This window comes from Camelina sativa, chromosome 4 (assembly GCF_030686135.1).
Source record: "Camelina sativa cultivar CO46 ecotype springtype chromosome 4, ASM3068613v1".
Lineage (NCBI taxonomy): Eukaryota > Viridiplantae > Streptophyta > Magnoliopsida > Brassicales > Brassicaceae > Camelina > Camelina sativa.
This window is the reverse complement of record NC_141883.1, coordinates 8652070-8664208: the sequence shown is the minus strand read 5'-3', so window position 1 is coordinate 8664208 and position 12139 is coordinate 8652070. Positions and strand designations below refer to the sequence as shown.

At 38.9% G+C, this 12139-nt stretch overlaps 1 pseudogene; it reads left to right on the top strand.

Annotated features, from left to right (window-relative positions):
- Positions 1-156: 156 nt before the first annotated feature.
- Positions 157-1605, top strand: LOC147945612 (uncharacterized; annotated as a pseudogene).
- The last annotated feature ends 10534 nt before the right edge of the window (positions 1606-12139 follow it).

The following is a 12139-nucleotide window of genomic DNA, read 5'->3' as shown; positions in this document are numbered from 1 at the left end:
TGTCACAATCTGAAGCTGACACATTTGTGCTTTGCCGATGACATATTGGTATTCACTAATGGTACAAAAAGCTCTATTGAGAGTATTCTTCACCTGTTTGACACTTTTGCAGCGATGTCAGGACTGTCCATCAGCCTAGAAAAATCAACCTTGTATATGGCAGGGGTAAGCGAGAGTGAAAGGGATGACATTCTTCAATCCTTCCCGTTTGCCTCAGGTAGCCTACCTGTCCGTTATCTTGGGTTGCCACTCCTCACGAAGCGAATGACATCTGCAGACTATAGTCCTCTCATAGAGCGAGTCCGGGAGCGCATTAGTAGCTGGACGGCTCAGCATTTATCCTTTGCTGGTCGCCTACAACTGATTGCTTCAGCCATTCATAGTCTAACTAATTTTTGGATGTCTGCTTTTCGGCTGCCCAGCTCTTGTATCCGCGAAATAGATAGCCTATGCTCTGCTTTTTTGTGGTCTGGTCCAAAGTTAAACACAAAGAAGGCGAAAGTTGCATGGTGTGATGTTTGTACTCCCAAGGATGAGGGTGGTCTAGGCCTGCGCTCTCTAAAGGAAGTAAATAAGGTAAGTTGTTTGAAACTTATCTGGAGGATACTGTCGACTAACTCACTATGGGTCCTGTGGCTATGACTCTATCTGTTTTGCAAAGGCTCTTTCTGGTCGATCAAAGTTACTACTACTCTAGGATCCTGGATGTGGAGGAAACTCCTGAAATATCGTGGTATAGCCTCTGGTTTTGTGAAATATGGGGTGCATAACGGCCATCACACCTCTTTTTGGCATGATCAGTGGTCTCCCTACGGGCGCTTGATTGAGTCCATAGGTCAAAGAGGCTGTATTTATTTGGGTATTGGATTACATTCGACTGTCGCTGAGGTTATGGCAACTCACCGCCGACAGCACCATCGCAATGCTTTATTCAACCACGTTGAGCAGCTCATTGATCAGCTGCAGTCTCACCCGCAGGCAACAGGGGACGATGTAGTTCTCTGGAAGGGTAAAGGGGACTGTTTTCGTGATACGTTCAGCACTAAAGACACATGGGAAGTCATAAGACTGCATAAACAGAAAAACGTTTGGAGTAAGGGGGTTTGGTTCAAGCACGCTACTCCAAAATATGCTTTTATGGTTTGGCTAGCCATCCATAATCGACTCTCCACATGTGATAGAATGCGGGCTTGGAATGTGGGTGTCAATCCGACCTGCACTCTCTGTCACCAGTCATTGGAGACTAGAAATCACTTGTTCTTTGCTTGTTGTTACTCTCGGGAGGTTTGGTCTGGCCTCACATCCAAACTACTCCTCACGCGTTACACACCCTCTTGGCCTCACCTACTACCGTTATTGACAGATACCTCATTGGGCTCTACCAGACTATATCTATTACGATATGTTTTTCAGCTCACCATTCATTCATTGTGGATGGAACGAAACGCAAGACGCAATGGGGACACTTTCCTTCCTGCAGCTCAGCTAGGTCGACGACTTGATCAACAAATTCGCAATCGATTGCTTTCAATCCAAGAACAGGGAGACGGGAAGTTACACGATGGTCTGGTCACATGGCTCGCCACTCGCTATCCTCCTAACTAAGGCACCAGTTTCTCAAGCTTTTTTCTTTTAAAATGTATGCTCTTTATTAGAACAAACGCTGCAACTGCTGTACAAAAGTTTTTCTGAATAAATTTTACATTTTATTAAAAAAAAAAAAAATATTGAGCATAAGTATAAACATATACTAGCTAGTATATAGATAAACGTATCAGTACCAGTTTTATACAGAATACTGTACGTGTACTGCATTCCACAGATGTACAAACCTAGAAGAGTTACATGAATCTGAGATGTTGTGAGGAAAAATCTTGTGTCCCGCAACTTTTTAATAAATGGTATTTTTCCAAATAACAAACTCTATTTTAACCGTCAAAAGTTATATATCTAATTTGACGGAAAAAAAAATATACCGTATATATTTCTTGATCTTAATTATTAAAAACGTTTGAAAATATCTTTAAAGACAAATTAAATCTATATATTACCAATAGGAAACGATCTGGGGAACAAAGAGTCAAGATCTATGTTTGATACAAGGACATCTGATTGATGACAACTATTTTTTCATATAATATCAGTGGATTCAGAATTTTGTCCATATTATCCTCTACAAAACTCAATTTAAACATAGGAAGAACTTTGAAAATAACTTTGAACTTAAAATCGTTTAAGAAGATTGACCATCGCATATAAAGAAGGCCAGACTATAGTCTATAGGGGTGGTAAATTGGTATTTTTACATAGCAAAATGTATATATTTAGACATCTACTCTTACGTTTGTATATAGTACACAAATGCATGAGAGACTATACATATGCTATGGTTATTTATAGATAATAATGTAAGTGCCTAGTTGTATGTATATATACGTTGCTAAAGTAGTGGTCCATTCAAAATAAAAAATAACTTAGCTTGGGTTAATGCGATTTAGTAGTAGATTAGTAATAAAAACTTGAGCGCGATAGACCTTTCATGGGTTCACCTTCAAATGTGGTCCGTTGTAACAAAATATATTAATATTTGGTCACTTTTGTTTTTTGTAAATTCATATATCTAGTGTACAATTACCAACTTATATAATGAAGATTATGGGGACCATAATGCATAAATTAGGCTTCCAAATTGTACTAAACCCTAATATTCAAATCTCACGCTGAGCTATCAAAGGTTGGGGACCATCCGATTTCGCGGTCACAGTAATAAAAATTAAATATAAAGATAATACATTTTGTAAGAAAAATTAAAAGATAATATAATTTTAATCAGAAAAGGAAAAGTAGAAACCGATCTATCATAATATACGATATATATATTTTCATTAGTGGGATTATAAGACATGGTTTACTAGGATGATGGATGACATGCTCTTTGGGAACAACTAGTGGGTATAATAGATAACTATATTTGAAGAATCAAGTAGATGTGGTACCACAAATGTAGGCCAAGGGGGAACTCTTACACGATGTTGCAATTCTTAAGACAAGTTTGTATTTTGCAATTGACTCTTTGATCAGATTTAGGGACATAGTTTTTTTTTTTTTTGCCTTCTTTACATTCCCAACGCTTTGTATTTTCTCTACGTGCACGTTCTTTCTTTCAACGGTAAATAAATACCGTCCATACCACAAAGATATAATGTTTACCCACTAAACAATATATCTGTTATATGAGGGATTGAAATACAACCAAGATTTGATTTAAGTAACAACTGTGATGAAAACTGAACTGTTGGTGTACAATGTTGGCTAATAGCAGCAATTGTTTAGAACAATCTGGTTTTAAATTTGATTACAAGAAACTTATATGTTTACTAGTATAAAACCCTAGCCATTTATCGGAGAAAATAAATAAACTATATGTATTTTTTTTGTGTCAACATCTTTAATTGATTACTTTTAGAACAGCCAATGCGAAGGAACATCATTTACAAATAAATTCAGAAGCAGTTTCGCGCATACTCTACGTGCCAAATTATCGACTTTTATATTAGCTTGACGAGAAACTAAAAATAAAGAAAAATCAATAAAAATCCTCTTATCGTTTTGGATCTTCTAGGTAGGGAGAGTAGGCTGGCCACTCGGCAGGGAAGACACAAACTTCACCAATTTTAACAGTCGGTTACGAACACAACATCTCTCTTGTTTGATTCCATCATCCACTTCATCGCCCACACGAGTGCTTCCACTTCTGCGTGTAAAGCCGACAAACTTCGACGGAGATTTGCAGGCCCCATGATTGGCGAGGGGTCTTCACTATGGGAACAGTACCACCCTATCCCTGCAAAAAAAATTGCTCTCTTTCCAAGAGTCATCTATAAAAAAACCTATATCCCGAGTAGGTTGTGGATTGTAAGGGTCCAGGACAAGGTTGGTGAGGCTCGTGGATAAGCTCCAATTGAGTTGTATTCGAGGCTTTTTGCTCACTTTCCGCGTGTTGTAAAACATCCCGTGTATCTTTATCCAAATCCTCAAACACCTTTTCATTTCGCGCTTTCCAGATAAACCATAACAACCAAGGAAACACATACGCATTTGCATCCTTTGGTGTTCGCCAGAAAAGATAATCCATGTTCTCACAGAGCAACTCAGATGGGAACACACCTAGAGCCGTTGGAACCTGAGAAAGAGCTCATGTTTGGAGAGCTGGCGAGAAATGAAAATGGCATGATTTATAGTTTCTTGATGATTGTTGCACCTTTTACACCCAGAATCACAGCATATTCCTCTATTGTGTAAATTCCTGATAACGGCTATGCAACCAAAAAGAATTTGCCACATAAAATGTATTAACTTAGGGGGACACCTGATTTTCTATACAAAAGCTTGTAAGGGTTGAATATCTGGTCCAAACCCCCCCCCCCCCACTATTAGGAAACCTAGTAGATCCTTATGTATTGTCTGGTAGCCCGATTTAAACGTATATTTACTAGTTTTGGTGAAATACCAGCCTAGAGAGGCCATAGAATGCGGGGTCCTCAAAGACATAACACAAATGAACGAGACATCTTCCGGAACAAAGGTAGCATTGAGCAGGTCAATTTCCATGAATTTGTCCTTGTGTCAATAAAATGATCAACTTTAAGTGAAATATCAACATTCGAATCATGATGTAAAGCTGGCCTCGGGGGTTGAGTTGATATCCATGGATCTGTCCATACAAAATTGGAAGCCCCAAACCCAACCCTTTTAATAAGTCCTTTATTTACCAGAGGTCGAGCATATATAATACTCCTCCAGCCATATGACGGAGAGTATGACTTAATTGGTTCTTAGAAGATCTGAATTCCAGTAGTAGTGTCCTTTAAACACTTTCGCGAATAATGAATTAGGTACCGTTATGAGTCTCCATAATTGTTTGGCCAGAAGTGCAGTATTAAAATCATCCACACTTCAAAAACCCAAACCACCATTTGCTTACCGCAACAAGGCTTATTTCGGGCCATCCAATGGATTCCTCCTCATTAACCATTATGACTCCACCAAAAGTTAGCGACAATCCTTGTTAATTTTGCCATTCCTGATTTGGGAATGCAAAAACAAGACATCATGTGGGTTCATAAAGCAGTTTCTACAGACTTTATCATGACCTCTTCCCCCCCGTTGGATAGTAGCTTACCTGACCACCCATTAACCTTGGTATGAAGCCTCTCCCTAACAAAAGAGAAAAGTTTTATTTGGAACCCCCATACTCTCCAATAATCCTAAATAGGAACCCATTCCGCCAATACCAGAAATTCCCAGAACCGTTTTCAATTCCTCTTTGGTGTCCTCTGGAACCTTATGCCCAAATTATAAGGACAATTTTGTAAAATTTATTTGTTGTCCCAAAACTCCTTCGTACTGCTTCAATATCTATAGAATAACCTCGCATTGCTCCTTCTTAGCTTGAAAAAGGAACAAACTATCATCCGCAAATAATAGGTGGGAAATAGAGGGGGAAGGTCTTGCCATCTTTATCCCAATAATCAATTTTTCATGCTCCGCTTTTCGGATGTTTGTAATCAAAACTTCCGTATACAAAATAAATAAATAAATAAATAAGGGGACAAAGGGTCACCCTGACGAAGCCCTCTCTTGGGGACTATCAAACCTTGGGGCTGACCATTTATAAGAACCCTGTACCGCACTGATTGTATACACCACATGATCCGAATAATCCGAAAGCGGGATTGTATACACCTTGGGGATGACCATTTATAAGAACCTTGTACCGCCCTAATTGTATACACCACATGATTCAAATAGTTACTAACTGGCTACGTTTTGTTTCTGAGTGTCAGTTGTGTTTGTAAAAACCGTATTTTTGAGTCAAATTTTTAAAATTTTTCATTTGGAATTATGATCTCTAACTAACGGTTTCTGTTCTTTGGCTAACACTCTAATGAATCTTGATTAAGCTTGATCTCATAACTGAAGTTTTGAAAAGCTATAAGCTGTGTCAACAATCCTGAAAGCCCTTATCCAATGGATATCTGATTAAACTAACATTATCTCAACTTTTATCAGAATTTTCATTGGACTTAATCTCTTACCTTGGGAGGTAGAATACAGTGGACTAGACTTCTTTTTCGAGCCATACAATACATTGCACTTCTTCACAAAGTATGTCTCCCCTCTTTCTTCCCTTCAATACTCTAAAAAAAAGAGAAAAATAGAAGAGAAAGATCAGAAAGAAAAAAAGGATATATATGAGCCGACGGATGTCGAATAAAAGCATGCATGCTTTGAATCTCATGGAAACCTGCTTAATAAAATATAAAAATAAAAAGCAAGGGGTTGATAAAAATAAATAAAATGAGATCCTAGATAATTAGGGAAAAATCAGCCTATTGGAAGTGAGAAAAGGGAGAGGAAAAGAGATGTATGAAGAATGTCTTGGTAAGAAGAGAGACCATATGCCACTGATCGATATTCCCATGGTAAGAATTCGTCTTTATTTGTTCAAATTTATGTAACAAGATTAACAATGATATAAGATCAGAGATTCCAAAGGATTGTGGGGTTTGAGTAAGAAATGTTGATGCATCTCATTGACATAGTATAAGAAGTAAGTTTTGAAGTTCAAGGCGATGAAGAGTGTGATGAACAGTTACCAGCTGTTGAGTGAGTTCTGATATGCTCAAATTGTAATACCTCGAATGGTACTAACAGCCTTGCAGTTGTAATACTCTAGGGGTCGAATTCATAGAGACTCTAAATCACACAATAGACTTATTAATCTTTTAATTATGCTCAATCAATATATTAATTTAAAAACAATTCAGAAAATAGAATTAAAAAGTGTTGTAAATTCAAAGGATCAAAGAGCTAGGCATAGGGAATTTCTCAGAAAATTACAGATTATTAAATCAATAAATTAATAGGATTCAAGCAATTTAAATGAGATCTAGAACTCTAAACTCTTTTGTAAAATAAGTCAGTTCTCACTGCAAATATTATCTAAATTTAAAACCAGAAAATCCAAATCTCTTTGTAAAATTCAAGGTTAAAAATCAGCTTTAAAAACAAGTTTAGATTGTTCACAAAATTATTAAATCAAATTTGTTTGCAGGAAATAATTTTGCTCATCAAAAGGTTTTATCAGGAAAATCAATTATACTCTCATATCAATTTATTTTCCTAGGTTATTAATTCTAGGTGATCAATCAAGAATTAATATGAAGAACAACCTAAGATGAAGATCACAGAAGATAATGAATCCTAAAAATAACAGATCTAATAAACCATCAAAACCCTAAGAAAAACCCTAAACCGAACAAGCAAACTACTCAGACATATTCAATGAAGAACAAATCATGATTCTGAATAATATGCAATAGATATTAAAAGAGTAAATAAGGAGTTTAGGAATCTTCTCTCTACAGATGAAATCAGATCCGTCTCTCCAACCGCTCTCAAAAATCTCTCAAGGTTGCAGAAAAATAATACTTGCTAGAAAATAACTTAGGTCTTAACAATGACCATAAAAATACTAAATATACTCTAAAACACGTTTTGGGCCTTAATTGTAAATAAGGGAAACTTTGGCAAATTTTGTAAATCTTCTAAAGCTTGTGGAGAAAACTTCTAGTTCGGCTTTTGGGGACTGCATCGATCGATGCTTAATGATGCATCGACAAATGCATACTCTTGAACTCGTCTCCGACCTTCGTTGATCAGCCTTAATGCTTTGATTATGGTCCAAATCACCCTTTTTAGCTTCTTTGTATTCTATCTGTGCCAATGAGTACCTAAACCTATAAAGACTCAAAAAAAAAACCTAGAAAACAAATCAAAAGACTCAAAAAGCGTACTTATACCATGGTTAAAAACCACAAAAACCATGATATATCAACTCCCCAGACTTAGCCTTTGCTTGCCCTCAACCAAAACAGAAACTTAGACCTGTGAAAGAGGTTTGAAAACATGGAATTCTCTCAACTGCAGGTAACTGTTTTTCGCACTCTTCATCGCCTTGATCTTCAGAGCTTACTTCATATACTTTGTCAATTGAGAAGCATCAACATTCCTTACTCAAATCTCACAATCCTTAGGAATCTCCAGTCTCACCATTGTCATCTCATTACATAAATTAAAGCAAATACAAGTGAGTTCTTACCTTGGTATATCGATCAGTGGCATATGGACTCTCTTCAAGCCAAGACATTCTTCATACATCTCCTTTCCTCTCCCTTTTCTCACTTCCAAGGGATTGATTTTTTTTTCTTTTAATCAAAAGTGTAAGCGAATACCGGGATCATCAGTAATTTACCTACCCCTCGCTTCCAAGCTTTGTGTGATCATTTGACTCAAGAGTAGAATAATGGGGTCACAGGTAATTTACCTACCCCTCTAAACTGATCAAAATCATCTCATCTTTTATTCTCCTCTCTTCTTTTATTTTCTGATCTTTTTTTTTGAAGTACCGAAGGGAAGAGAAAGAGGAGACATACTTTGAAAAATTGCACTGTTTTGTATGGCATGAAGAAGAAGTCTAGTCCACTGATTTCAAACCCCAAAGTAATAGATTAAGTCCGGTTAAAATCCTGATAAAACTTGAGACAACGTTAGTTTAAACAGATATCCTTTGGATAAGGGCTTTCAGGATTGTTGATACAGCTCATAGCCTTTTTCTAAACTTCAGTTCTGAGATCAAGCATAATCAAGATTCATAAGAGTGTTAGCCAAAGAACAGAAACCATTAGTTAGAGATCCTAATTCCAAAAAGAAAATTTGAAAAATTTGACTCAAAAATATGGTTTTGACAGACACAACTCACACTCAAGAAAGAAAACGTAGTTAGTACTAATCTCCTCCAGACTTAAACAACACTGTCCCCAGTGTTATCAAGCCTAAAGTTGATCAAGAAAGAAAAATCAAATTGAAAAAGTAGTGAAATAATGAACCAAATACGTGTTACCAATCTGTTAACCTCAGCGTCGACCGATGCAAATATTGCATCGATCGATGCAACATTGTCCAATGTTCTCCGACTCGGAATCCCTGTTAGTTGCATGTTATTTGTGTTTTTCTCATGGAAGTCATCTCTGTTAAGAATCACTCAAACACAACATTAAATGCAACATGATAGATAATGGTTCATAATGCAATACAAGTTCAATCTGAAAAAATGACAAACTGACTCAAGGAAAAATAAAAATGACTCAAAGTGAAAAAGAAAAAAGATAAAAGAAACCGTAAACAGAAGTAGGATCAATCCTCAGGATCAGCATCACCATCAACAAGATCAGCGTCGCTACCGCTCGCTCCACCAAGGGGAGGAGAACGTGATTTTCGCCTAGTGGGACGGACACAGCCACACCGAGACAATCGAGAAATCGCGTTCCAGATGGCACGCATGGTGGATGTCTGGTACTCCCGGTAGGCTCCCTGACTCATAGTAGCAGAAGGCTGTGGTGGCTCAGGGAAATCTAACGCTGTAGTGCCAGAGGAAGAACCGAACTCAAAACCCCCAGCAGGGTGATCATCAGCAAAACCGGCAGCAGGTGGCTCAGCAGGTGGGGTAGCACTCTGGCAATGGGAAGGTGATGGTATAACAAAATCAGCGGGACCAGGAAGAAAATGCAACTGCTCTGCATCCTTTCCAATAGTGGTGAGGTCTGGTCGTGGCAATCTGATCAGATGAGTACCAGTAGAATCACAAAAACGCCATAGAATCTCCCTCTTCATCCAAGTGGAGTTCCTCAAATGCTCCTCATCAATAACGCACCTCTCCGTACAAATGGAGACATAGTCAGTAGCAATACGCAGTCGCTGAAAAATAGGAGTAAGCAGACTCCCAACATACTCTTTCTTCCCACGCCCAAAATTCTTGACCTTCAGGGAGATCAAATGGGAAGCAAACACTGCACCATAGTTAACCCTCTCAGGGTGACCCCACCTATCATCCTCAACAATCAAATCATAAATCCCATATGCCATTATTTCCAGCTCACTCACTCTCATCTTCCCAGGCTCCATCTTACATAAAATAGTGTTGGCTATGGCCCTAAAAATGTACCTGATGACTGGATGCCTCACATCAGTCATAGTGGAACTTCGGGAATCATAGTCGCCAGTACCGAAGTAGGACCAGAGATGCGAGACATCTACAAACTCTCCTGGAAGTGAAACTCCCTCTGGCTCTCTGCTAAAACCGTAAATGTCACAAAGATCAGGTAAAGAAATCTCATACCGAACTCCTCTAATGAAGAAAGACAACCTTCCTTCACTAGCTTTCGGGACCTGCTCGTTCTGGAAAAGAAGGCGGACGTAAGCCATGAATTGTCGGACCGGCTCCGGAAAATAGTCATAGCAGTGAGTGCACATGGTCCCTAATCCAATCTTCTCCAGAAGTCTCAGTACCTCATCATGAATCCCAAGCCTCTGCATAGTAGCAGGGTCAACGAACCGAGTTGGCTTGATCTCAACCTTAAGCCAAGCATTGTAAAACAGAGTCTCATACTCTCCCCAAGTATCAAGTAGCGGTCGGTTGATATAATCAAGCTTCTTAACTTCTTCAGTTGGACTCCCAACCCAAACATGCTGTGGTGGAATCTGGTGTCCTTTTCTTCTTGGCCATGGAGCTTGACATGTGGCTTAAAGAGGTGAATTAGGAGCTGGAAGTGGTTGGATTGGCCTCAGTGGAGCTGGAGGAGGAATCGCCGGTGGTGGAGAGTCGCGGAAGCGCGGCTGAGCGGCGGCGGAAGTAGAGCGGCGAGGTCTCTTCGATCTTTGGTGGGTCGCCATTGCTCTGAATCGGAAAACTGAGTATGGGATCAAGTAGAGGAGAGAAAACCGAGCAGTTTGGCCTTTGAATTGATGGATTTGGGCAAGAAACGAAGGAGATATGGTCGATTGAAGATTGTGTTGTTTCGGTTCTGGTTTTGACGGAGAGAAGCGAAGAAGACGAAGTCGGGGGGACTTTAATCGCGACTCTAGGTTAACTTGCATCGATCGATGCTGGAGTTGCATCGGTCGATGCAAGTGTTGGGTCGATGCAACTGGGCTTAATTCGGCCCACCATCAATTCGATTCTTTCAAACCCAACAGCCCGTTTAATCTCGGATCCATCAACAACATTGAGCTATGCATCGACCGATGCACCAGCTGTGTCGGTCGATGCAAATCACTTCTGTATTTTTTTTACGATTGCTGTATCACTTAAACTCAAAACTAAAAATCAATATGTTAGTAAATCCTAAAAATAAAAATAAAAATAAAAATAATTAAATCCTACCAGTGGGTTGCCTCCCACTCAGCGCTTATTTTAAGTCATTAGCTTGACTTGGCAGCGGATTAGGCAGAAGGTGCATCATCCAAACGCACAATGTGTCCGTCTGGTATCCCGGGATTAGCCCAATAATGTTTCACCCTCTGTCCATTAACAGTAAACTTCTCTCCCTTGGAGTTCAGCAGCACAATAGCTCCATAAGGGCGGACGTCTTGGATAGTGAATGGCCAGGACCAGCGAGAACGAAGTTTACCTGGAAATAGCTTCAAGCGAGAGTTGTACAGAAGTACCTGATCATTAGGCTCAAAATTTCTGGAAATGATCTTCTTATCACGATAAGCCTTGGTTCTCTCCTTGTATAGCTTAGAGTTCTCAAATGCATGATGTCGAAACTCATCTAACTCATTCAGCTGAACCAACTTTCTCTCTGAAGCTGTCTTGGCATTAAAATTCAGCAATTTAATAGCCCAGACTGCTTTGTACTCTAGATCCACTGGAAGATGACATGCTTTCCCATAAAGCAGATGAAAAGGTGTAGTGCCAAGTGGTGTCTTATATGCAGTCCGATATGCCCAAAGTGCATCATTTAACTTGGCTGCACAATCCTTTCTTGTAACACCCACTGTCTTCTCAAGGATTTCTTTGATTTGGTGGTTAGAAACCTCAACTTGACCACTAGTCTGGGGATGATATTGGATGGCTACTCTATGCTGAACTCCATACTTCTTCAACAACTTATCAAACACTTTATTAATAAAGTGTTTACCTCCATCACTGATAACAATCTGAGGCACTCCAAACCTAAGGAAGATAATGGTCTTAAACAGCTTAAGAACCACATCAAAATCATTCTTGGGACTT